This window comes from Maniola hyperantus, chromosome 11, assembly GCF_902806685.2.
Source record: "Maniola hyperantus chromosome 11, iAphHyp1.2, whole genome shotgun sequence".
Classification (NCBI taxonomy): domain Eukaryota; kingdom Metazoa; phylum Arthropoda; class Insecta; order Lepidoptera; family Nymphalidae; genus Maniola; species Maniola hyperantus.
Window position 1 is genome coordinate 8,485,895 of NC_048546.1, and position 27,263 is coordinate 8,513,157.

Here is a 27,263-nt window from a genome sequence, read left to right on the forward strand (position 1 = left end):
GAAATTCCATTTCCTTAAGTCTTCATTACAGAATACTTACAAAGGTAGGGTAGATATTACCATGAATACTTAGTCAAGTTTTGTTTTTTAAATTCATGTTTTAAATTAGATTTTTTTTAAACCACTTGAAACAAATTTTAATGTAAGACAAGCCTTTGCCTGCGGTTTCGCCGACGAGGAATTAGATTTTTAAAATACAAAAATACTGTATACTTTATTTTTGCAAAAAAAACACACCTAGATCACTTCGTAAATAATTTATTGCCTATTTCAGCCTTTTGAAAGATCTTCGTAAGCCCAGCCTGATGCTGGGAAGAAGCTTTTAAAAGTTTGGGCACTCAGAAGACCTGTTGATCGATTAGAGATAAAGGTATCTCCATAACCAGAGATTACTACGTTTCAATCCTAGAGCAATTAAAGGAAGCCTTCCAAGAGAGATAAAAAACCAGCCAAGTGCGAGTCAGGCTCGCGCAACGAGGGTTCCGTACTATAGTCGTATTTTTTCGACATTATGCACGATAATTCAAAAACTATGATGCATAAAAATAAATAAAAATCTGTTTTAGAATGCACAGGTGAAGACCTTTCATATGATATGGGGTATAGTTATATATACTTCATATAGTTATCTTACTTCAAAAATGGAAAATACTAATTATTAGTTCATGACCACAATTTAATTTTTTTTGTGTGACATAATCACAAATTCACGGTTTTCAGATTTTTCCTCGAATGTCTGTTATAAGACCTACCTACTTGTCAAATTTCATGATTCTAGGTCAACGGGACGTACCCTGTAGGTTTCTTGACAGACCGACATACAGACAGACAACAAAGTGATCCTATAAGGATTAGGTTTTTCTTTTGAGGTACGGAACCCTAAAAAGAGGAAAATTGACGAAAGATTTCCTCCTTCTGCACGGCAAGGCGCCTGTTCACAAGAGCCGTGTTGCGATGGCTGCCCTGCAGAAGATGGGCTTAGAAATTTCGCCACACACACCCTACAGTTCTGACCTGGCTCCCAGTACTTTTTATCCCGGGAAATCAAAAAGTTTCCACCGGATTTTTAAAAACCTAAATCCACGCGGACAAGGTCGTGGGCATCCTCTAGTTATAAATAATTATTTATTAGACACAACCCTTCTCACTCTGAGAGGAGACCCGTGTTCAGTAGTGGGCCGGTAATGGGTTAGTCATGATGTTGTTGATGATGATGATGATGATTTACTAGACAAAAATCAAAATTAAACAGGTGTCTTTGATTATACGCCAACATATTAATCATAGGCTCTGATAATTTTCTCGTACCTCAAAGATTAACTCGGGTAACTAATTACTGAAACTTTTTCATCTAGAAATAATTTTCTCATAATATAACATAACAAGGTTAGTCGCCAGCCTCCATAATCGGTATAAGGTTACTACATAGTATACAATCATAGGTAGGTACATAATTGGATGATTATTTTAATCTTCATAAAACAAGTATAAGTACCTATGTGATAGGTCGAGATGGCAATCGGGGTGTGGAAGGGGAGGCCCCGCACACACGCCCAGCCCCCGCGCTAACCCGGTGCGGGATAGCGCGGGTGATGTACGGGTGTGCGGGGCGTCCCCGTGCTTCATACCCCGATTACCATACGTCCTTTTGTGAATCTCTAGGCATGTTTTCTTAAAAGTGGAAATCACCGAATTCATTCCTACTAAAAAAGACAAACAAAATATTTTTGTATAATAACTTCGTAAGCAATATCAATTGTTGTTTTTTTTTGAAAATGTTACCAGTGCATACCTAATCTAATTTTATTCCTATGCATTTCATACCCCCATAGAATAGTGCCAATAAAGTAATACATAATACAGTAGGTATTTTGATTAAAAGTGAATATTTTCTTATTTATTTAATATGTTTATGTGTTGAGTTCACAGGCTATTTATGAAAATTTTGCCATAAAAATTATTATAAGACTCTCAACGAAGCTCAAAAAATTTCATGTTAAGTATCCTTATTTGCATATCACTTTAGTAAAGACCTCATTAAAAATGTTAGTATCTTCTAAATGAAAATAATACCTATTAGTACATTATTAAGGTTCTCGTTGCCAAGCTTCGTTTTATTAATATTTATAATTTTATACGCTCCTACCTACTTAAGATCCGTTCAGAACTTGAAAATTGTTACAAAACAGTTCCAAAGTTTTACAGCACATTAAATAATTAAATAACATTGTTGCGTGGAATGAAAGCCTGCCAAAAATTTATCTGTTCACAACGTTGTTAAGTAAACTATACTTACTTTCAGAAGAATATAAAAATGTTCGAAAACCTTGAAAGCTAATACCAATTATTTTTAATATGAATAGCTTTAAACTTACCACAATACTTTAGATAATGTTGATAAGCTACTTACTTTAAGAAAACTGGTAAGTATTTTTATAAAACGACCTTACTTTTTCTTTGCAGAATAAATAGGTAAGTACGGTAAGATATTATATATTTCTTATATAGTGAAAGAAGAACATTATATTCTACATTTTACCTCTTCGCGTACAAAATGTAATTTAGGTCACAATAATTAAGGAGTTTTTATGTGAAGTGTGAATTTTTAGGTTAAGAAATTGTTTTGCTAAAGAATTTGACGACCTCCCTGGCGCAGTTGGGACCCGGGAGGACCCGGGTTCAATTCCCGGCAGGGGTTTGGAATTTTTATAATTCCTAAGTTTCTGGTCTGGTCTGGTTGGAGGCCTTGGCCGTGGCTAGTTACCACCCTGCCGGCAAAGACGTGCCGCGCAAAGCAATTTAGCGTTCCGGTACGATGCCGTGTAGAATCCAAAGGGGTATGGCTTTAATACAAACTGTCATACCCCTTCCAGGTTAGCCCGCTTCCATCTTAGACGGCATCAACATGTTACCATCAGGTGAGATTACAGTCAAGGGCTAACTTTTAACTGAATAAAAAATAGAATGCAATTTTTTAACATGTATGAGTATCATCAATCCATCACTGGCTCACTAGTGAGCATGGGTCTCCTCTCAGAAATAAAAGTGGTTGGCCATAGATAAAGCAACTGATACTTAATTGCTTAAAACGCACAGAACACTGAAAAGTTAGCGGATCGTGCCCGGGCCCCGGGATCGAACCCCATACCCCTCTGACTAGAAGGCGTAACAACTATAAGTAGGCTATCACCGCTGGCAATATATATGGTAGATACCTAATATTTACTGCAACTCTTGCACTTGACGACAATACCCGATAGAAATCAATCATGAGTTCTAAGTTTGAGCGCGCTTTCCTAGAAATTGTGTATTCACTCTTGCCTTCAAGCTGCTAAAGATATACGTTTGACACAAGACAGATACAGAAAGGGCGTCTCATGCCTTAGCGGTCCATATCTACACTAGAGGTAAAGTTGGTAAGTTTGGATTTAGGAGGCAATCTCCTACTTTACTAACTTATAACATCGATATTATAAGGATTTTAATAAGCTACTTAAGTGCTGAAATGACTTTTAGATATCTAAGGTCTCTAAGCATGAGGTATTAAGTAGGTTATCACCTGAGCAATATCTCTTGAGGGTAGAATCTAGGTCAAATACGCATTTGCGGGATAAACACCACGCTAGGAGGTAACAACTGATGTTATTGACGTGTTCTTACAGCGTAACTTACTCACATTAACTTGATGAATAACCAAAGGCTTCCATTATTATCTAAACTAGGTTTATGTTCGCGACTTCATCCGCGTGGACTACACAAATTTCAAACCCCTATTTCAACCCCTTAGGGCCTGTACCTACTTTCAAAAATCCTTTCTTAGCGGATGCCTACGTCATAATAGGCTATAGCTATCTGCATGCTAAATTTCAGCCTAATATAATACCTGATGCATTGATGGTATTTGGAAGACAACTAAACAATATTCATAAAGAACTTCTAATTTTATTTTCTAAAAAGAGATTTAAAATTTCAAGACAAACTTAATTATGTAATTTTTTTGCAGATAGGTACAAGTTAGCTTGACTGCAATCCCACCTGGTGTTAAGTCATTATGCAGTCTGTACTTTGCGTTTCAAATTATATCAATTGAACTATTAATATTTGAAAGTATTGTATTTCTCTAAATAGAAATAAGTCACAATTTCTTCCCCACCATTATTTATGTATAATATGTGGATGGTCTGAGTGTATGAAATGGCACATCCTTGCCAACGTAGCGAAATAAATGCCTGAATCCCTCAATCCGATAATATAATTTGTTAAGGAAAATTTGTTCGTGAAGCTAAAGGTTATTTTGAACGAATTCAACCGTAGACTACACCACAGTCTATAATAACCTAGCCACATTATGCGTAAAGTCACATAAAGTAGAAAAAATGTTGATAAAGTTTTTTTGAACATTATGAAATTGAATATATATTTCATGAATTCGGCATCTAAAAAAATTAAATTATTAAATAAATTTAAATAAGACCTGGAGAGTGACATAGGCTATTTTATACCGGAAATCGAATTTTAAAAACCTATAACCAACGTGGCATGAAGTCGCAGGCATCAGCTAGTAAAAAATATGTTAGGAGTGAATACAATGAATTATTCAAACCTGTCGATACAAAAACTATATTGAAACCTTGTTTGGCCTACAGGAGAACGTCGTATGATACTAATTAAATTAACTCTATTTTTAGAACGATCTAAGAAATGTCTTCAAAAATCCCAGGAGGCGGGTAGATCTGCCGTGATAGCTTACGGATAGGATACGGGAGTAACTGTGGTGGTGTACTTGACGATACACCACCACAGTTACTCCCGTCGTGACCTGGGTCGAAATATCGAAAAATCTGCAAACCTAAATAATATTTATCTAACACAAAGAACAACAAAAGCTCTGCATCGCATTGTCACGCGGCACAGATACGCCCAATTTCCTCAAGTAATAGGAGGATTATAGAGACATATAAACGAGGACTTCCTTGGGAAGAAAGCCACTTGATCTCTCATATCAATAATATAAGTCAGTATACATAGTATGTGGGTAAAATGGGTTTGAAATACGTCATACTGTTTTATCCAAGCTTATGTTCTTTTATTATAATTGAAAGGCTTTGGTACAAGTGACATTAATATGGAGATAAAGAAACTGCGAGCTAACTTTACTACATAAATTGTATGTTTATTTCAAAAGCAAATTAATTAGCAAAGAGAAAGAATTATGAATAGTTGACCTTCTAGCATTGTGAATATACTTAATGCCGTGTTAATCAAGAGAACAAGTGAGTCGGATATATTTTTTTGTTCAAAAATCAGTTTTATACTTCTATGCAACATGACAATTCAGTGTACATACTTATAGTTTTTTCACAAAACAATATATTGTATTAGTACAAATTTCTCGATGCTGCCTTTTGCCATCTCGATTACTACGGCAGTATTACTTTTTTTATTGCAGGATAAGCTTACGCGTGGCGACAATCATGCTATTATGAGATCACAGTTGAAGCGCGCTTGCTTAGAAGGTGCCTGTTCACTCTTGCTGCCATACGCTCTCTACCCTTTCAACGTAGGTTTGGATAGAGATTGAGTAAAAATATCAAAAGTCCTTGACTGATGTTAAAATTGCCAAACATTTCATACATTTAGCTTCCAAATCGGGTTTACGCGCACATCGTGAAATTTGATACGCGGATGACTGCCCGTGTTGCGTCGGTTTGATAAGTGAATATTGGCAGACTTAACTCATCTTTGAGAATACCTACTATGGAGAAATATTTCTTTTTTTGGCCGGCAACGCATCGGCGGCTCCTCTGGTGCTGCAAATGTTCATGGGCGGCGGTAATCACTTAACATCAGGTGACCCGCCTGCTCGTTTGCTCGCTATATCTAAAAATAAATAAAAAATAAAAAAAATCAGACATTCACGATTCCTCACGATGTTTGCGCCCGAAATATGCCCGAAAGTTATATTGCTTAATCGCATTTAAACGTACCTACAACTCCATAAATTAGAGATACTTACGTACGGGATCTAGCCTCGGATGTCACGAGTACGAGGCTGACGCGGATATTTTAACCTAGCCTCTAACCTAACCTATCACAAGCTCAACAATAAGCCTCTTACATTAATTTATTTTTGACACTTTAACTATAGACCACTTCAAGTAGACAACTAACTTGTTTTCCAAACAATAACGGAAATTATTTTTCCTTTTTCTATTACTTAACCTTATTTCATCCAAACAAATATTTTATCACTCCCCTAGAGTTTCGCAGCGGTTCTACGAAGTTTTTTCTACACACAGGATTTTTAATATTAGAGTAGCTATTTGCTAGTGTAAACAACAAGAATCCTTTATCTTTTCCTTCCCTTTGAATCCATCAAAGAAAGTGTCTACCATTAATAAAATGTAAGTGATTGAGCCGGGTGTAGGTTTGACCCGTGTTAGAAATGGTTCGTAATTTATTTATGCTGAATTTACTTGCATATAAGATCTGCAATAATACCTTTTAATACATTGTCTATGAATTAGAATACCGAATTTTATTAATATTGGTATTAATACCGTTTTTTAATACCGGTATCCGGGGATCCCGGTAGTAAAACAATATTTTCGCATATTTTAATGTAGATAACGGGTACATACCACAATTAATTTGATGATTTTGTTTGTCGATATTCCAATCTAGTCTAAATAAAATCATTAAATTAATTGTGGTATGTACCCATTATCTACATTAAAATATGTAGTTAAACCACGAAATGAGCTTAAAATCATTAATATTTTGGCTGTTTATTACAACAAATGAATTACATACGTATAAAACAGATGAAAAAACATTCATTAAGACAATGTGCAAACTTTGTTCGAGTACTTAGGATTTTCACAATACCTTTTAAACGAATATTTTCGTACTTTTAAAGCGCAACGCTATAAAAAGTTACAAAATGTGTTTTGTTCTAAGCATTATTTGTTTCGAGGAACAACGGGTGTGCGAAATAGCGTTACATTGCTGACGTGGCAAGATAAATTGCCTTACACCCTCAATCCCATATTAGTAAAAGTTCAGCCGAACTTATGGAGATATAAGGTTATGTCATAATAAATCACTAAAGATCATCAAATATGGCTTATAATACATATAGGTAAAAATAGTAAACAAAATATTATTACATATCTTACGAAAATACATTACAGTTTACACAAAGATGTGGCGAGTAGTGGGGACGTGAGCATAAACACAATTATATTCTGCGGATACTTTTATGGCCTTTGGCATACAGATAATTAAGTTGGAATATAAGTGGCAATTATAGATTTTAAAGGAATCTTTAACAAGATGAATAGTATATGGCTGTGTTGCCAAAAAAGAACTAAAAACTAAATAACAACATTAGAAAATGGCACCATACAGCCGCCATACTGTTTTTTAAGATGATGTAAGAATTCTAACGATACTCCATCCATCCAAATCTGTTCAGACATCTACCTACCTTTAAACTATGGCGAAATAAAGAGACTCACATACATACAGTATTCGTAAACCTTGAAAATATTATACACTGCTTTTTTAGAGCAGTCGTTTTAATTACGTAATTTATTGGCAAACAGATTGAAAGTATGAATAGAATAAAAGCATTTCTTTATAACTCAACTTTTTCAAATACCAAATAGCTGCTGCACAAATTTTTCATATTAGATTCCACTCTATCTAGTGAGTGCAATTACTCAGCTCTATTGATGAATAATTTATTAGGTGCTGCAAAATTTAATGAATGTTGTTTGGAAGCGCTTTGAATAATACTCAATCGCGTAATATTTCAAAAGGTGACTGAATGTAATTAACAACTTAGTGGACTTACAAAATAGTGGACCCGGATTCCATTCCTGTGAGTTCTCCAATTTGACTCTCATCTTACTAGAGACTTGGACTACAGCAAGTTACTTAATATAATATTAAGTAGTAAAAAGTACCTAAACTTAGCCAATCACGTCTATTTGAAACAAAGTTTGCTACTTACTCAAGTTTTCATCTATGTATCTTTAAGAAGATTTAAGATTTCGTTATTTTTCTGCCTATATTTTAAGGAGTCCTTATATTTTGTTGGTTTTCTTTAAAATTAAAATGATTACAATTTAAATAAATAGATTTTTTTCATTTGTGGTCGACGTTATGTATGATAACTATGAGACAAAGTACGCACTGAAGTCACCCTTGCAAGCTTGAACACTATAATTGCTTGCTCCTGTATGTAAGTGTATAGGTAGGTACTACTCGTGCGCGATAAGTTGAGACTCGCCTGGAATGCAACCCTCTGCCCGCTTGCCCTGTAACTTCCCCTTAAGCCGTGTTGTACTGTAGATCACGCCATTTTTTTAACATCTTAGTCTCGTACTTGCTTACACGTCACGCAACGACGACGCGCTCCGATTTTTGTCTACAGTACAACCACGCGTCTGTGGCGTCACCGCCCCCCTCAACTTATTGCGCACGAGTAGTACTTCTTAACATTCGAATCAAAATGTAAGCAATATTAATGTATATTGTGGTATTATAGGTCTATGGTATATTGTACAATAATATTATTTTCATTGTTAATAACTGTTGATTATACAACCTTGACCCGAAACCTTCATAATAATATTAGAAAAGGGTTCTTCATAATATTATTATCGTACTAAATTTAAATTATGTAGGTATTTACTTTAACGTCTATTATTTTAAGTTGTATTTAATAAACCCATACCTATTATTGCAATACTAGATGATGCCCGCGACTTCGTCCGCGTGGATTTAGGTTTTATAAAAATCCCGTGGGAACTCTTTGATTTTCCGCATTAAAAATTAACCTATGTTCTCCCCCGGGAATCGGGATGCAAGCACCTCTGTACCAAATTTTGTCAAAATCGATTGAACGGATGGGCCGTGAAAAGCTAGTAGATAGACAGGCAGACACACTTTCGCATTTATAATATTAGTATGGAAGTGTGGATTTTATACATCCCCCAAGCAAACAAGCATGTGCCTCACACTGTGTTATAGCACAAACACTTTTCTATTTTGTGGTTATAAGGTTATAGTGTGAATTCAGAAAGAAAGAAAACTGGATACAGTTCACAGTTCGTTACGGTCAAAGTGAGACTTGACACTGTTAGCGTGCCATTAGTGCGATGCACTATTTGACGTAAAGAGGTCGACAAGTGACCTCTTTAACTCGAAACTGCATCGAGATTTTAACACGTTATGAAGACTGAAAGCAATGGAAAATCCCCATATTGATTTACTAGCTGACCCGCCTCGGCTTCATACAGGTAAAATTTCTGAAAATCCTTTCTTAGCCCGGGGTCAGAGAAAACTTACATGCATAATCTCAAGTTTCTACACCTATGCAGCAGTTTAAGCTATAGGTAATTTGTTATGTAAAGATAAATGTTTGTTATATTATGTATTTTGTTAGCCTCTGTGACTTACAAAATATAAAGGTGGTCCTAATACATTATGAGTACAAGCTTTTGCTCGTGACTTCGTACGGATGAATATAATTCCAATCCAATCCAATCCATCAGCCTGTTTGCGTCCACTGCTGGACATAGGCCTTTCCAAGAGCGCGCCACCAAACACGGTCGTCCGCCTTCCTCATCCACCCGCTCCCCACTACCTTCTTCAGGTCATCAGTCCAGCGGGCTGGGGGTCGTCCTACACTGAATATAATTGATAGCCTATAATGCCGGGGATAATGCAGCTATCAGTAAAAAAAAAGTTATCATTAGGTCCGGAGATTACAACTTTATACAAACTCAAAACTCACAAATCTTATCAATATATTATAGATTATGTATTTATCATAGAGATAGAAAAAAATCAAAATTTACGTAGGTACTTAATTATAATAATAGTGGCGAATAAATCAATTGAAGCGTAAAGGTCACTGAATAAAAGGAAAGTAAATTGTAGGGTATATTAAATATTACCTCTTCCTTATACTGGTTCAATTATTTTGTTTACAAATATCTTTTAATAGAACTTGATTACCTGCTTGTCAATAATGATGAATTAACCTAATTTGAAGGATATATGATAAGAAAGGGAGATTTTGATTAACGCCATGGATAGGTAACTGTACCAATAATGTGATCGCACACGGCCGCAAGGTTGTCTGGGGAAGCAAGAGCCGTCAGAGTGAAGCGTTGCGTTGGTGAAGCGGCGGCCGCCGCGTCATCCTACATAGAAATCGCTGTACCATGCCACACGATGCGTTACGACCGTCGTGTAGCGCCACACCGCACACGAAACGCATTTGAGACCAGAGAGGCGAGGCGGGGAGGGGTGGTCCGTTACATGGTTACAAGGCTATACTTTTTGCCGGAACGGCAACGCAGTGCCCGTGTAGCATCCATGATCCAATACACAAATCTATCGCATCGTGTGGCCTCAGCCTCAGTCACGCCAACGTTGACCCTACTGTCCTCGTCCATGCCAGTCCATGTGGTCGAATCCGTCACAATATGTATTCAGTAATTTTCAAAAATCCTGAAAAAAAAGCTTTTTTAGGATTTTTGAAAATTCCACCTCCTCAAAGTTTTTCATAAATTCACCACAATAATATGATTGGTTCGCTTAACAAATCTCAGCTCTGGCCCACTTCAGTGAACAGGCACCCTTATACTGGCCAATTTGTTAGCAATGCAAATTTTTGTGTTCGCCGCAGTATCGGAATCGCAGATCATCGAATTTTGATTTATAGAGGTTGACCGCGGGAAATGGTGATACACAATCCAGGTTTAATGAATAGGTATAGCTTTGTAAATAAATAGCATAATACAGTAGCTGGCAAGAAATATTGTATATCAACTTTTAGATTGAAATTTCGGCTTTATAGAGCGTTGTCTCTGTCACTCATACCTGTCTGACGTTTTGTCGGTCTCAACGACAGAGACAACGCTCTACGAAACCGATATCTCTTTCTAAAGGTCGATGTACAATTGTACATACTATCCCCAACAATAGGTATAAAACAAACATTAAATTTTATGTGACACGATTTTATTAATTCATTATTATTTCCATACCTAATACTTTTCGAACGCAAAGAAAATATCTGTACAAAGAACATGGACATTATTATTGTATATTCAGATTTCAGACATAGCAAAGTGAGAAACAAAATAAACCTGCAAAACTTTTCTTCAACGATGTCGGAGATACGCGCTTAGAATATGAAGCATTCTTTAGACACTAGGTATTATATTTTTGATCTCGTATAGTTAGATAAGAATACTTCTGTGTAGGTACCATTATAATAGCCAATTTTGTATGTGAATTTTTATTGTTCAAATAAGTAAAATATATAAAAACTAGCTGATGCCCGCGACTTCGTACGCGTGGATTTAGGTTTTTTAAAATCATGTGGGGACTCTTAAATTTTCCGGGATAAAAAGTAGCCTATGTCCTTCCCCGGGTTGCAAGCTACCTCTGTACCAAATTTCGTCAAAATCGGTCGAACGGTTGAGCCGTGAAAAGCTAGCAGACAGACAGACAGACAGACAGACACACTTTCGCATTTATAATATTAGTATGGATAAAAAATTTCAACTTTACCCATGTGGAATGCCGGAATTTTCTGCATAGTCGTTCGTATACCAGAATAAATTAAGTGATCTCTGTGCTAAATTCCGCCGTAGTCGATTCGTTGCCTAGCCCTAAAAATGTAACAGATAGACACACATCCGGACTAAAGATCTTAACACAGTAGCACACATTTTCCTTCATAAGAAGAAAATCATGTTACGTTGCATTACGAGAGCCGATAAGACCTTTATAGAAAGAGACATAGGTACAAAGCCCAAATAAGACGTTTCCATGGAAAACCGATGGGTCTATTACCACTGGCCACACCCTTTGAAAGAACCCTTCTTATAACCCCGTCATAGAGCCTCTATAAACCCGTGGTAGAGCTTTTTGATTCTTATCACATAAGTATCAAAAAGCTCTATCACGAGTTTGCATTTGCTAGGGTTTCGCTAGGCTTTACAGGATTTCGTCTATTTTGATTTGAATTTCTTAATAATCCTACTGGAACCCTTAATATGCTTTCATTTATTTTCCAAGTAGTAATAAGCTTTGCTGCCCGTTGAGTATCTGCTGCGGTATCCGATTTTTCGTCGTTTTGTCGACACTGTCGTTATACCTACTTAAGTATTAATTTTTTTCATTCTCTCCGTCAAAAATTTCAGGGAGTCGGCAAGAGTAGGTCAAATTTAGTTCGATTTTGTTGGTGCGTTTTTTGTGTCACGTCTGCTGCAGAGTTAGCAAATTCCTGTGTTTCATTTTCGCCAACTTTTGTTGGTCAGTCGAATACACGCAACGTAGAAATAAATACTATTGAACTATTATTGTATACGTTTATGTTGGGGTCCCAAAGTGCTGAAATGGCGATCTTGCATCAGAAAGCGCAGCGTTGGCAGACTCTCCACTAAGCCGACAGATGGTATCAAACGAGTCGCAGGGAGTCGCTGGATCCAAGCGTCGGCGCACGAGTGCGGTATGTAGAAGTCTCTAGAAGGAACATAATATGTCCAGCTGTGGACATTTTATCAGTTGAAGAGGGCGACGGGGTTTTTGGTACGAACGAACGCACTCTGTTACGACTACGAAAGACTACGCTGCACTAAAAGAATGCAGCGTACATGGATCAAGGTCTGCGATGGGCTGCGTATCATAGATAAAAGAAGTACTGTACTTCTCTAATCTGTGCTGCGTATAATCGTGGTTAACCGCTATATAAAAACTAAAAACTATAAAAACATGAAAAGTCAGAGGAAGGCCTTTGCTCAGCATTGGGGCAGTACGGTCTAAATTTATCATCATCATCATCATCATGATTAACCTATCGCCGGCTCACTACTGAACACGGGTCAATAGTGAGCCGGCTCAGTATCAGAGAAGGGTTTGGCCATAGTCCACCACGCTGGACAAGTGCGGATTGACAGATTAAATTATAAAATGAGGGCGGGCTAAGTTATATAGTACGTAAAGATACGAACGTTGTGATAAAGAAGTACATCGACTTTGGGTATCAGCCATGTTGGAAGAATGAACGAAAATCCAAGCCTTCTCTGAAATAAGGCAAACGCGATAAAAATTGCAAGAAAATCAATTCGTTCGTGTTTGAAATTTCATACGATAAATTTAAACTTTTTATCCTATAATTGCTCTTTTGATGAAAACACGCGGAAAAGCAATATACCCTTTCCATCTGTGAGTAATGGATTAATAAATAATTTCTGCATGGGAATATACGAGGAAGTAGATACTTTTATTTAATAAATTTCAATGGATGCAGATATTTAATAGGAATATTTCTACACTATATTGTTTTTTTATATACCCAAGCAACGGCTTAAGCAGCTCTACTTGAGCTTTATTGGCGTAAAGCTCTCAAGTAAAGCGATTTACGCCAACTTATTCGACAACTATTAACATAATTTGGTAACAATTTACATTAAAGGTTTCTTTATGTTTACTATTATAAAGAGGTAAAATTTGTTAGTTTGTGAGTTTGTATTAAGGGTATTATAATGATTCGACTCTGAAAATTCTTTCGCTGATAGATACATTGGCCCGGAAGCTATAGACCGTAAATTATTATACCTATCACGCATACGAAATCGCGGGTAAAAGCTAGTAAATTATACACTTAAATCTCAGAATCCGTCAATCTATTGGTGAATCGACATTATCAACCCATTACCGGTCCATTACTGTGCACGGGTCTCCTCTAAGAATGAGAACAGTTTAGACCATAGTCCACAAGCTGGCCACACTTGACAGACTTCACACACCTTTGATAACATTATGGAGAAATCTCAGGCATGCAGGTTTTCTCAAGATTCACCGTTAAAGTAAGTGATGTTTTGAATACCATATTAAAACTCATACAGTAGTTTTGAGATTACCGCATACAGACACAAAAACTCGATATAGATATTTTAATCTATATATATAAAAGGAAAAGGTGACTGACTGACTGACTGACTGACTGACTGACTGACTGACTGACTGACTGATCTATCAACGCACAGCTCAAACTACTGGACGGATCGGGCTGAAGTTCGGCATGCAGATAGCTATTATGACGTAGGCATCCGCTAAGAAAGGATTTTTGAAAATTCAACTCCTAAGGGGGTGAAATAGGGGTTTGAAATTTTGTAGTCCACGCGGACGAAGTCGCGAGCATAAGCTAGTCCATACTAATATACTAATAATTTTATAAATGCGAAAGTGTGTCTGTCTGTCTGTCTGCTAGCTTTTCACGGCTCAACCGTTCAACCGATTTTGACGAAATTTGGTACAGAGATAGCTTGCATCCCAGGGAAGGACATAGGTTACTTTTTATCCCGGAAAATTGAAGAGTTCCCACAGAATTTTTAAAAACCTAAATCTACGCGGACGAAGTCGCGGGCATCATCTGGTTTATAATACGTAGTAATACTATTATACTTAACTAGATGATGCCCGCGAATTCGTCCGCGTGGATTTAAGCTTTTTGTTTAAACCCGTGAGAACTCTTTAATTTTCCGGGATAAAAAGTAGCCTATGTCCTTTCCCGGGATGTAAGCTAACTCTGTACCAAAACCTCTGTACTAAATTTCATCAAAATCGGTTAAACTGTTGGGCCACGAAAAGCTAACAGACAGACAGACACACTTTCGCTTTTATAATATTAGTATGGATTTATATAAGTAGTTCACTCTGTTAATACTGACATTATAAAGGAACTGCCAAGACGTAAAGATTAACTAATTTAATCGTCATCTAGAAATCTGAACCTCACTTGAGAGCTCGACTCTGCTAATATCTGGATATTAAACCGCAGCACACGTGCAACTGATCATTTGAAAGGCTTCGTTTAATTTTGCTACTACATTAAACTTAGCTGGATGAAACTTAGTGAATAAGAGACTAAGTTGGATGTGGAGCTGTGGAGTGTAATACTTAGATATATGTATATACCTACCTACCTATTATTGTAAGAGTACCTATCTGGCGACAGAAGGGCTGGCTAATGTTTTGCGCAACGGATCAGCCTGGCTGTCCAGCACGGAAATGCAGCCAGTATTCTTGGCACCATTCCACGTGGGCATGTTTTTTAGTTTAATTGGATAGATAATGCTAGCTTTAAGATTTATTGTAATATTTTAAATGAGAGTACCTATAAGTTGTATAGATAGCTAGCTAAGGTCTGTGACTTCGTCCACGTGGGTTAAGGTTTTTGAAACTCCGTGAAAATTGTTTAATTTTTGGGATAAAAATACCATATCATTTCCAGGATGATCTCTGTGCCCACTATGAAAACTTGACAGACAGATATTATGCATTACTAGCTTATTCCCGCGACTTCATCCGCGTGTCCACAAATTGTATCCTCCTATTTTGACCACTTAGAGGTTGAATTTTCAAAAAAGTCATAATAGCAATTAGATCCGTTCAGTAGTTTGAGCTGACCGTTGATAGATCAGTCAGTCAGTCAATCAGTCAGCTTTCCTTTATATATTTATTATAATATACGTCTTATAGATAATGATGAAATAAAATTAATTAATTTATTTCATGTAGGGTAGCATATGCCACTTATGGTATGTCAAAATTCTACCACCCGGTTCGGAAAGGAGATTTTACTGAGAAGAGCTATTTCCAATGATTTCTATTTACTTAAGAATAAAGATCCGAGGGTTCTTACAATAATAATAGAAGCTTTGAAGTACTAATGGTGGATCATAGGACACCACATTGGTCTACGGATTAGGACAAGAATTAAAAAGATTAAGGTATAAACATACGCACATGTAAGTCTTCATAATCTAATATCATTATGTCTGTTGTAATAGGATTAGGGATAAATAAACAAAAATACTTTATTTCCAAATGAGATTACGATAATTATCAGTACCCGTAGTATAAGATTAGTCTCTTCGAGAGTCGAAACACTTCGGCGTTATAGTAAACTGAATCTTAAATGCCTTGTTTTAAAGCTCAAGTTTGTCTACACATCTACAGCCAGCGCTCCAAGCGAAAACGTTGCGAAATGAAAATCGGTAGCATTGAATTTTTAACTTCAATTCAAGGCTCTTTAGGTCCATTTTACTTTGATGTTATTTTGTTTCGATTCTCGAATTATAGCAACGTTTGGTGAGACGTAAAATCTAATACTACGGGTACAGACTGAAAAAAATTGGACGACCGATAGAGACGTAATGGTGAGCGTTGTGATCTTAGTGTGAGGTCTAGAGTGGCAGAGGCAATTTTGGCATTTATTTCTGAACTAGCTTATGCTCGCGACTTCGTCCGCGTGGACTATACAAACTTCAAACCCTATTTCACCCCCTCAGGGGATGAATTTTCAAAAATCCTTTCTTAACGGATGCCTACGTCATAATAGCTATCGGCATGGCAAATTTCAGCCCGATCCGTCCAGTAGTTTGAGCTATGCGTTGATAGATCAGTCAGTCAGTCACATATTCCTTTTATATATTTAGACTACCGGATGCCCGCTTTAGGCAGTGGTCCGACCGCCAACGATGAACAAGAAACGAGTAGAACTGGAAACTATAAACGAGTTGGCGATCAGCGGGAAGCGAGTGTGTAGTTTCGATAGTATTGTCGCCGGGCGAGCAGTAGTAGTTTCGATCGTATTGAGCGAGTGTGCAAGTACACGATTTATTGATCTAAGGCAAAGTATGGACAATAAGTTAACTTAAATAACTGAAAGACTTATATAAGAAGAACTATAAAGAACTATAAGAGATCTCTACTCATGTCCATATAATTATCTGATACAATTATATCCATATAATTATCGGTACATCGATATGTATAATTATTATACATAATATATATCGTTGTTCCCGGTAAAATATCGTTTATTAAACGGTTAATTTTATCTCGTTAAACCACGATATAAAATAAATTATCATTAGCATATAGATGAATATTTTAATATTCCGTCATGGGAAAAGAAAACCATACCTGTTGAGCAAGTTAAATAAACATCGCCTTGAATTTCAATAGTGCAAGGGAAACTCTCCTGATTTTCCAGAGCAGGAAAGTATGTTTAGCAATCACGGTACCTTTGGGAATCTGTCGGAATCAAATGCAAGCTATATCCAATTTATTTTAGAAATGTGTGTTTGAGAACAACGTGACCCGGTTGCATGGATACACAAAAAGATTGGATTCATCAAGCAATATGACCTAAGTCAATAAGCAGAGTGGGGTAAAATCGACGGTTCTGCTTAAAAACAAACTTGTTTAGTTTTGAATAATGCAATATTACAATTACTGTATTTTAGAACCGGTGATAGCTTAGTGGTTAAGACGTCAACCTTCTATTAGGGAGTCCCAGGTGTTTTCAGCGTTATTGTGTATTTTCAGCAATTAAATATCACTTTTTTAGCGATAAAGAAAAACATCGTGAAAAAACCTGTATGCCTGAGAACTCTTCATAATGTTTTCAAAGGTGTGTGAAGTCTGCCAATCCGCACTTGGCCATCTACATCGTGGTGGACTGTAGTGGGCCGGACCTGGATTAATATGACGATGATGATGTCTTTTTGCTTATCTTCATTTAGCACTAACTTTCCCGCGATTGCACCTGCGTTAAAGGTATTTTTGAAACTCTGTAGTTAGGTACTTAGATATTCTTTATTTTTACAGTATAAAAAGTAGGTATTTATCCCACCTAATCTCGTATGAATTGGTTCAGTTCGTACAATGTACATGTTACGCCCTCGTGTGGCCTAGTTGTGACAGCGCATAGGTATTAGTTGATTGCCCTGCGAAAGGTATGATGACCCAAAGCGGTAACTAGATGGGTGACCGATTTGAAGGTCCAAATATTATGAACTTTTCAACTCCTTCGTCCCTCAGATACGAAGCTTGGTTCAAGCCATCACAGTTCTCGGTTGTTATACATACCTAAATCGTAATAGGTTTACGAGGTGTATTAATAACAAAATTGTAAAACGTAAATGTATAAATTTTACTTACTACTTACTCTTCTTAGTCGAGATTATGGAACCTATTTTGAAACCACGACTCAGATAGAAATAAGTACATAAGAGTTTTATTTTCTATACCTAAAGTTATATTTATAGCTTGTATTTTACCTACATGTCTGATTTTTTTTTTGGAAAATGGTACCTACTTGCTTATGATTGTATGTGTGTTATGAAGCATTAAAGCCTCTATCAACTTTTTCTACCAGTTTCCTAACTACTAACAAAGGGGTAATACCTAGTTGACCGACATTCGCTCGAGGCTAAACTCAACTTTCTGCCAAATTTGACCTTTCAATCAAAAATAGAGGCCCCAAAAAGTTGTGAATATAAAAGTTTTCTACTTGACAAAAAACAAGTCGATTTTTCTCAGTCTTGCTTACTGTCACAATCCGCATAAGTACATGAATTGTTTATAGCTCTAAACTGTAAATTTCAATTCGGTTTTATCATAATTAAAAACTAAAATCATTATTTTAACGAAGAAGATTTGTATAGGTAGGTATAGCACGTCATTTATATAAATAGAAAAGGTAAGCCTTCCCCTTGCGAAGCCGGGGTAAATTATTACTTACTCTAGCAGCCTCTACGCATTTCTTCTAGGACGTAGAGCCAGTCATATTATAATCCGGTATTTGACAACTAGTCAAATCAGTGTCTTTTGCTTTTTATCAAACACACGCTTAGTATGCGATGAGAACTTCTATGAAATACTGGCATGTGCCGTCACAATGATTTGACGTGCTTTTTTAGTTAAATCGATAATTTTAAACGATTATTACGCTTAAGACTAATAAAGGACGTGGATATTACGTATTTTAAAAGACCCTCCAATTAATAATCACTGAGAAATAATTTATTTTTGACATATAACCGTATTGCAAAACTGTAACTTCCCATCAGATCTATCTACCAGTAAAGTCAACAAACTGCGCGGCGGGTTTTGATGTTTGTTTGTACGTACGACCTACAACCGATGATATTGTGCAAGAATGATAAAGTACCTACATGCACGTCTATACTCAGTGAAGATTTAAAACTACATACTGCATTGGGGTATCATTTGTAGAGCGCTATCTCTTCTGCTCTCGTGCATTTGCATCTTCTGCCTTACTCATCACGAAGCACGCATTTTATGCGTCGTATGATTACATAATATAGTACGCGACAACTTGAAATGATAATCGGAGAGGGTACGCCCCGCACGCCCGCACAGCCTCCACGCAAACCCGATGCGGGCGAGCGTGGGTGACTTGCGGTTGTGCGGGCCGTCCCTCCGCCTCATGGCCCGATTGCTATCTCAACCTGTCGCGGACTAATAGGTATCACATATCATAGATATATTTGTAGTTTACTGTGCAGGTAAACCTCTGAGGTACGGTACACATAGCTGACATTGCATGGCTCGCTGAACTAACGTTTTCAAGCATTAAGTCCTGACAGTGATATGGTTTGACATGATTCTTTTATAAATAATTTAAGACTTTGTGCCAAAATAGCATTTTATGTACCTAATTAACACAAAACTGCCTCGAGGCCCGCACCCCCGCTTGGCCTTCGGCTAACCGAAGAAGACCCTGTCGTCGTCGATAAAAGTCCTAATTAACACAAAAAAATATATTTTAGACAGTAGGTACGTACCTATTTACTTAATTATACAAACGCTCACACAATATTCTATTATCAAATAACTTGGGATAAAAACATAGGCGCAAAACTTAATTTAACAAGTACCTCAGATAGAAAGAAATATAATAATATCAGATCTTGAAAGATCAGCTTTCGTTATTGATTTAGGTCCTAAAAAGATTCACGTTTGCTTAAGGCCTAGATATTTTAACAGAACCAGTATATTAATGACCTAAATAAACACTACCCTTTTGGAAAACTTCAACGTCCACTTTATTTTATTTCCTAAATGCTAGTCGTACGGCGCTGATATAAAAAAAAATCAGCCAAGTGCGAGTTGGATTCGCACACGAAAGGTATCGTACCATCGTACAAGAAATCTATGCTAATATTATAAATGCGAAAGTGTGTCTGTCTGCTAGCCTTTCACGGTCCATCCGTTTAACAGATTTTGACGAAATGTGGTACAGCGATAGCTTGCATCCCGGGGAAGGACATAGGCTACTTTTTATCCCGGAAAATCAAAGAGTTCCCACGGGACTTTTAAAAACCTCAATTCTCGCGGATGAAGTCGCGGGCATCATCTAGTAATTTATAATTTTTGTGGCGGCCGTTTTGAAATTTTTATTATTTGTTGTAATAATGACAATATAGAAATACTTCTGTGAAAGTTTCAACTGTCTACCTATTCCGGTTCATGAGGTACAGCCCGCTGACAGACCGACGGATGAAAGGAGAGCGGACGCTTAGTAATAAGGTTTCGTTGGCCCCCTTCGGGTACGGAGCCCTAAAAAAATACCAAAATAAAATAAAATCCGTCTTTAGTAACAATAAACACCAAAAAATACATAGGTACAAAGATATAAATAAATACCTATAAAAAGGAAAGTCCTACTTCTGACTAGTTTACTGACTGACTCATCAATCCCCAAACCCTTGGACGACGAAAACTACACTGAGGTTTTCTTTTAATGTGGACAAGGAATAAGGCCAGATTTTTCTGAAATTCCTGTGGGATAGAGAATGAAGAGGATTTATATTTATGCCAATTGAACCGCTTGTGCTCATCAAAGTCATATTTTATATTCGAGGTAATGCAATAAGGATTATTAATAATAATATAAATAATAACAAACATAATTAGTAAGTAATATTATATTGCACTTACCTAGTAACAACCTAAAAGAAATCTGATAAGATTGCTCTTCAATTACAGCAACTTCTTATTTCACAATATTATTAAGTAAAAGTATTATTATTAAATTCTTAAAATATTAAAACACAGAAATGTTTCACGATATTCATATACAATCCTATATTTAATAAAAACTTTAATATTCACAAAAGTTTATTAGTGTCAGTCATAAGTTTTTATTAATAAAAAACTTTAATCGTTTCAGTTTCACTTTTCACGACTTCGATATTTAAATTTCGCGGCTATCCTGGCATACCGATCCCGGGATCACATATCTGGAGTTATCCAGGAGTGCTTTCCGGCGAATCTCGGAACAAACTGGTTCAAAAGTGTTGAAGACTTTATTACGCATGCGCCGTACGATTTACGTCACGAAATTTCATAGCCGCCCTAAAGTTATATTAAAAGTTGTTTACTATAAATATTTAAACAAATACCTAAATAGATAATTATTTTACCTGACTAAAGAGCTTCATTAATTTATTTTTAAAAAGTTTATCTCAGAATGAAAAAGATAAAAAGTAATGTCGAATTCATGTGAGTAAATGATCAAGCCTATTAAATAAGTGTCTTACACACAGCGAGATTTTCTCGTGCAATCGAATGGCATCAGCACAGAACGCGCGTCAGAAGCATCTAAAATGCTTAATAAGCCTACGCAAAGGCAGCCTGCGTAACTTGGCATACATTCGCAATGCAATTTGCAGCGCTGTCGAAGAGCGTTCGTGAAACTCGCGTTAACTGCGTGTGATAATATCCAACAACATTGCATTGTAGCCAATAGTGAGCGAGTATCGGCCTAACAGAGGTGATAGTGATCATTACACATATTTTCACCGTAATCGAGCCGCTTCGCGCTGCTTTTCTATGCAAAAACAACACTTTTTGTCGCAGCCCTGCAAACTGGTACAGTAGCCGGCAGAAAATATTCTACATCGATCTTTAGAAAAAGGTATCAGATTCGTAGAGTGTTGTCCCTGTCACTCATACCTATCTGACGTTTTGTCGGTCTCAACGAAACCGCTATCTCTTTCTAAAGGTCGATACTACAATATTTTGTGCCGGCTACTGTACAAAGTTCATTCGAAAAATTCACACACTATTTGAAGCTCGCCTAAAATTAAGAACGTACGTGAAAAAAAAACCAATTGGCATTGTATGGAAACAGAGGCGTTAAAGTGAAAAGGAAAAGATTAAAAGGAAGCAAGTGATCAGAATTCGTATGAAACATTGCTATTTACTACTGTGTCGTTCTTTGTGTTGAATGTTGGGACGATTTTTATGAAATGTTCTTTCTTTATTTTCAATCGCTCTCATATAAAAATATTTCTCTCTTCTATGAAATGTATGTTATTTAAGATCTTCCTTAGTAGGTATACCTACCTACTTACATTATAGTATTAGAATGAAAACCACTTTGATATACTTTAGTAGGCTTTTATTCACTGTTCACATAGTAATTATTATTTATATCAACACAAGAACAAACACCACTTTTTACGCGCCATTTCAGAGTGACGTTTCCCATAGATCCGCTAATCCGCAGAGCACACCACAGATAATACAATCACCTAGTTCTTATCCGTCTAACAATAGTTTTATAGCCAAAAAAATTTAACAATATTTTTATGTATTATCAGGAGCAGTCTCACGGTCCGTTTCCATTAACGTGGAGCTAGGTGGAGTGGAGCGGAGCGGACCGTGAATGCAGAGTGGCAATATCGAGCACTGTGATTACTGATTGGCCAATTAACGGTCCGCTCCGCTCCACTTCGCCCAACTCCACGTCAGTGGAAACGCACCCTTAGTCTTAATAAAACTCAGCATGCAATGTTTTCAAATCTAACCTAGTAACTTTAATACCTAAATATTTTACCTAATAGGTACCTAAGTAGGTACAGAAAATTGATTTTATGTAGGTACCTAATCGTATTTTGCGAATGATTATATTATTTAAGCCACATATTTGTCATAGAATTGGAACATATACCTACCTTACATTTCGCATCATAATCACTAGTTTTTTCCGCCGCTGCAAAAATTGACAATATTAACATGTTCATAATATTATTTTCAAGGTAACAACAAGGTTGACAAAGGCAAGCGAGGTAGATTATACATAACTTTTAAGCTTAACTAATAATCCCCTTTCATCCGCTTATAAGCGGGAAGCGTAAATAAGGAGAGCACAAGCTAAAGGAAATTAACTTAAGCTATGATTTAAATCAAAATACTTAACGTTTACCTACTCGTGCTGTTTAAAATTTAAAAATCATTTTTTCTCCTACACGGCCTCGTTCCAGAACATGGAACAGATAGACAATGCGATGTCGTCTAAAATAAATCATGCCTAAGTCGTATAGGCACACTGTGACCTGTGCTGTGACTAAACATAAGTTTAGAAAATGTTCGCTTCATTCAAAAAATCCCAATTTATTTCGAAATCATACTCGACGGATAGTTACTCTTAAATGAACTTTCAATGAATTGAGATAGAGTCCCAGATGCCGGAACATTTATAACCGCAGGTTCGCTGCGGAAATCATTAGAGAAAAAAAATTATCGCGCGCACCACTTCCTTCCGCATTTGGCGTGAATTTTTAAGTTTGGAAAACTTTCATCCTGTCCCATATTATATTTGTGTAGGTATGTATATTTTATTTTTTCATATCTGATTTTATTTTTAATATAATACACTTTGTGGCTTTACTTGTACAGACAAATTTCTTTATAGAATCAAGCTTTTGCCCGCGACTTTGTCCGCGGTACATAATGTTATTTATTGCTTATGTTTCTAAGGGCATACCTATGTACATGTCAGTCCTATTATAATCTAAGTACATAAAATAAAAACAAAAGTCTTAACCTAATAAAATAAACAATAACATAAAAGGAAAATTAAAGAAAATTAATAAAAGGAAAAGCAAGGTATACAGTCTTCAAGAAATAAGACTCACGGATTCAAACAGACTTATGGCATCCTTAGATGCAGGACGGGCCAGTATATTCACAAACATGCCCGTATCAAATCTGTTCAAACCCATAAGCCCTACAATTTCATCTCTACCAGACTGAACTTTATTTATAGTTATAGTAGCTGTCTTGTGTAAACGTTGCTAAAATGCGCTTTTTTTTAAATCAACTACTTAACTCCATTTACCACAAGTTGACTTTGAGAAATTGTTTTAGCAATAAGACCGCCATTGCACTTCTCTTTATAGCTTCTTCTGTTTTGCTGTCTTATATTACGTGTGCAGTAAAAATTTCTAAATAAAAATAAATAAAATTACAATGTTAGGCAGGGAATTAAATGAACACCCAAAAGCACTCTTACAAAAATATTTCATTGTATCGTTTTCGTCAGATTTCGATTGCGGCCATATTGAAGAGGATACTCGAAATCTTATTACGTTTCAAGCCGCCCGCGTCGATCGATGAACCTGAGATTTCATGGCCGAGAGTCGCCAAGCGTTATGTTGATATTATTAAATTATTGTTAAAGGTCACAGTTCGAATGTCTGCCGCCGTACAAAGATACAACTAAGAATAATTTATGTTGGCCTGGCACAGTGATAAACATTGTGGTTTTAAAAGTAGGAGAGTCTTGGTTAGGTTCTTGTCACGGACCATTTGGGAATCTATACTTAATTTTCTCTGGTCCGATTTGTAACCATTCTACAGGCCACGATGTCGCGATAAGCGATTTAGCGTTCCGATAACGTGTAAATACCACTACGGAGTACGGTTTAATTAAAACTGCCATCATCATTCATCATCATCATCATGATCACCCATCACCGGCTCACTACCGAGCACGGGTCTCCTCTTAGAGCGAGAACGGTTTCGGCCATAGTCTACCACGCTGGCCCATGTGCGAATTGATAGACTTCACACACCTTTGAGAACTTTATGGAGAACACATTTAGTGATTCATTTTTATATTATAGAGAAGATGTGATGTTTACAGACACACTTTGGGTTTTATAATCCACGTCAATTGAGGCCTCAAAAAGTAATGAAGAAATAAAGAAATAAAGATTATTTTCTATGAATAACATTATTTGTTTCTTTGTTGGGTGTAATAATCAACCGATTTCAACAAATAGATCTAGGGAGATAAAGCTTATAAGTACCACGAACGTAGCATATATTTTATCTCGGAAAACTAAAAATAGTACGAGAAAACATGAATATGTTCAGGAAAAAAAAAGTATTAAAAAACTTCAATCTTCAATGACGAAACTGTATCTGAATGAACTATATTATCTTACAAATCCAACATCTGACCATCAAAAAGGGTAATTTATTACCTATTTTGACTTGACTTTGACTTTGACTTGAAATCGCGGACTACTGGTATTTCTAAATATTATTTTTAAAATGTTTCGGTACACATTCCCTAACTGTCTCTTTTATTTTTCATTTGAAAATGAAAAATGCTACGAGATACCTAGTACTCGAAAATATTCCCAGGAAAATAAAATAAAATTAAAAACCTTTGACGAAGTCGCAAACTACTAGACTAGATCTAATTTACTTTCAAAATGCTTGGGTACTGCATCACTACCCTACCCATATTATAAATACGAAAATGTGTGTGTTTGTTTGTTTGTCCTTCAATCACGCTGCAATGGAACAACAAAGCGACGTGACTCTTTATATTAACTGTAACTATTTATTTCAATATTAGTTAAGCACCTGGATACAGGCTACGTTTTTTTATGGAAATTTTAAAACCTAAATCCACGCAAACAAAGTCGCGGGCATCAGCTAGTATTTAATATCATACGTTATCTTTCTCTTTTATATTTCATTTTAACATCAAAATATTTTCATTTGCGTTGGAAATAATATGATTGTAGCAAATGTCACTTTAATTTAATTTGAAAAAAAAAACGGTGGTGGGCCTACACGAACAATATAACATTGTGTGATTTCTACATTTCATCACAGGTATTATGTGTGGTTAGGTTAGTATGAGATTTTACACCTTAGCCAAAGTTTAATACAATTCAAGCGTCAAAAAACAATAGCGTCAACGCGTCAAAGTAAAATTGAACTGAAAACCTTGATTTACAGTCAAAAATTCAGTATCATTTAATTTAATTTGGCAACGTTTCCATTAGATGCGCTCGCTGTAGATGTATGAACGAACCTAAAAATATTTAAAGCAAGACGATTAAGGTGACCTTTACCTAAATATTAAAGTGTGTGTGCATATTACTTTGACACTAAAAGTTGTCGACGCTCGAATTCTATCAACGCGTCGGTCGGTGAGAATTTATCATGTACAATCTTATACTAAGGCTCCTGAGCTCACCCAAGTATATTCTTAAATCCCATATCCCGTAGCCAAATTGAAGGGCTATAATTACGTCATCATGTCACGTTGCTTGGAAACCCATTCTGTGGTAATTCATGGAAACTTAGTGTTAAGTCCGCGACAGGTTGAGATGGCAATCGGGGTATGAGGCGGGGGGACGCACCACACGCCCGCACGTCACCCGCACTCGTCCACACATGATAAGCGCGGGGGCTGTGCGGGTGTGCGGGCTGTTCCCTCCCCGACTGCCATCTCGACTTGTCGCGTACTATACATGAGCGTTAACACTCTGTAAGCTGATAAAATTCTTGGATTTAATATCTAGGCAATTAGAATCAATGAATTGCTCAAATCTTCTTCCTAGAATTATTAAACTCCTATTCCTTCTGGCTATTGAGCCATCTTCTGCCGCGTCAGGTATCAGTTTTCGCGGCGACTAGACTGTGTGGACGTAGTAAGCAGGCACGTCTTGCGTTGCGGCCTGACTACGCCTGCGTAGCAAGCGTCATAATTCGAGATTCCCACTACCACTCTTCAGTCTTCACGCATACTCATTTGATCGATATAAAAAAGTGTGCACAGTTGAGAAGTATATTCACGTATAATAAAATTTTCTTGTATACAATAGGTGTGATTTTAACGAAACGGTATGCTTGCGCTGAGCCAGATTTTAATAGTTACGGAAACTCGGAACGTTAAAGCTGTCCGCTCATAAATCTGGCCCCAGTTTTGTAAGGCACCCGGTGCGTTCATAAATTGCATTTGTGGTCGCCCCGGAACGAGCACAAGGCTGATATTCACTTGTTTTGCTAAATTGTAAGGTTAACACTTGGTTAATACGTAAACCGATTACATTTAAGGAAATGTATACGGTGCGTTACATAACAGTAGCTGGCAAGAAAGATTATATACATTGACCTTTAGAATGAGATTTCTGCTTTGTAGAGCGTTGTTGTCACTCATACTTATGTGACATTTTGTCGGTCTCAACGACAGAGACAACGATCTACATAACCGCAATCCTTTTTTCCAAAGGTCAATGTACAATATTTTCTGCCGCGTACTG

General features: G+C 36.6%; 1 protein-coding gene across 1 annotated transcript in view; it reads right to left on the bottom strand.

Moving 5' to 3' along the window:
- Positions 1–21,175, bottom strand: part of LOC117986455 (alkaline phosphatase-like) — a 91,172-nt gene extending 69,997 nt beyond the window's left edge. Inside the window, exon 1 of the mRNA XM_034973287.2 lies at positions 20,848–21,175. The gene's annotated coding sequence lies outside the window, so the exon portion shown is untranslated. The remainder of the gene's footprint in view (positions 1–20,847) is intronic.
- Between the last annotated feature and the right edge of the window lie 6,088 nt (positions 21,176–27,263).